The sequence below is a fragment of the Galeopterus variegatus genome, unplaced genomic scaffold (assembly GCF_000696425.1).
Source record: "Galeopterus variegatus unplaced genomic scaffold, G_variegatus-3.0.2 Scaffold1730, whole genome shotgun sequence".
Taxonomy (NCBI): Eukaryota; Metazoa; Chordata; class Mammalia; order Dermoptera; family Cynocephalidae; genus Galeopterus; species Galeopterus variegatus.
The window spans coordinates 291,156-293,003 of NW_007727841.1; positions in this window are offsets into that span (position 1 = coordinate 291,156).

Below are 1,848 nucleotides of genomic sequence, written 5' to 3' on the forward strand. Positions count from 1 at the left end.
TAGAGGAGGTGGCCCATAATGAAAGCCCTGACAGCCCTTGGGTCAATATGGCCCTTTAAAAGATCAACGCCAATCTGTAAATCTCCACCCCGCCCCCGCTTGGCTGGATAGTCAATGATGGGTAAGATTTCCAGAGGGAAACANTAATGTGGCAGCCTAAGACAGTGCCGGGAGGAAGTAGGGTGGGGGTGTCTGCGGGAACCTTTCCTTAGCCCTTATTGGCCTAATACGTGCTTCTGTGCTCGAGGTTGCAATAGCTAGGCATTGAGACAGGATGCATGCTCTCTTGACCTTTAAGCTGATAAGATTATGTAAAAAACCTCCCCTCCCTATTTGCCTTTAAAAGCAAGTGCTTGTGTGGAAATAAACGGAACTGCCTCGACAGAGCCCTTGCCATGTCTGAGTGTCCTTTAACGGGGCTGGTTTGGGGCCAGCAGCTGTGCTCACCTCTCTTCATGGCTCTCTTCCCCCATCTCCTTCTAAAGGGGACCGGAGGGAAAGAGGAATCCCAGGCCGTTCACTCGACCACCGAAAGGAACGAGGCTAAGGGCTGTTCGGGTCGGCCAGTGGCGGACCCGACATATTTCATTTAGTTCTGCTCTGATCTTAGTTATTTCTTTACCTCTACTAATGTTTGGNCCTTTAAAAGCAAGTGCTTGTGTGGTAATAAACGGAACTGCCTCGACAGAGCCCCTGCCGCATCTGAGTGTCCTTTAACGGGGCTGGTTTGGGGCCGGTGGCTGTGCTCACCTCTCTTCAGGGCTCTTTTCCCCCATCTCCTTCTAAGGGGGACAGGAGGGAAAGAGGAATCCCGGGCTGTTCGCTCGCCCACCGAAAGGAACGAGGCTAAGGGCTGTTCGGGTCGGCCAGTGGCGGACCTGACAGAGTGGTGCCCCGTGTGAGGCATTTATTAAAACTCGTGGGTGAAAGGTGAGCAAGTAAGGCCCCCGGCTGCTCAGTCCTGAAAGAAGGTCCACGAAGGGTGATCAACCAGTGGAGTGGCCCCCACAACAGCGGTAGTCGCTGTGAAGTAATCCGCCTGCGTGTCAGACTGTTTTACAGAATCGACGTGTACTAGACCTGTTGTTCTTACAGCAAGGAGGATTATGCGCCTCCCTCAAAGAAAAGTGCTGCTTCTACGCCGACCACTCTGGAGTGGTCAAGGATTCCCTAGCTAAGCTTAGAGAAGGATAGAAAAGCGAAAAAAAAGAACACGAAGCTAATAGTAATTGGTTCTAAAGCTGGCTTTCAAGTTCCCCATGGCTCACCACCCTGCTGTCCTCCCTGCCAGGCCCCCTAGCCATTTTCATCTTGGGGCCTTATGCCATTCATCAGGTTGTGTCCCTTACAAGGCACAACACAACTTCTCTCGTAATGCTCACCCAGGTGGTAGAGGAGGTGGCCCATAATGAAAGCCCTGACAGCCCTTGGGTCAATATGGCCCTTTAAAAAATCAACGCCAATCTGTAAGGCTCCACCCCGCCCCCGCTTGGCTGTATAGTCAATGATGGGTAAGTTTTCCAGAGGGAAACAACCTAAGACAGGAACAGCCACCAGAGGGAATGGAGGCGAGGCTGGGAAGGTTAGCCGCCTCCAGCTGCCTTATTAAAACCAAAAGGGGCAGATGTCGGGCCTTAAAAACTAACGCCACCTTAAGTGACATTACAAGCAGCTCCATTATAGGCCCACAAGGGCTTATTAATGTGGCAGCCTAAGACAGTGCCGGGAGGAAGTAGGGTGGGGGTGTCTGCGGGAACCTTTCCTTAGCCCTTATTGGCCTAATACGTGCTTCTGTGCTCGAGGTTGCAATAGCTAGGCATTGAGACAGGATGCATGCTCTCTTGACCT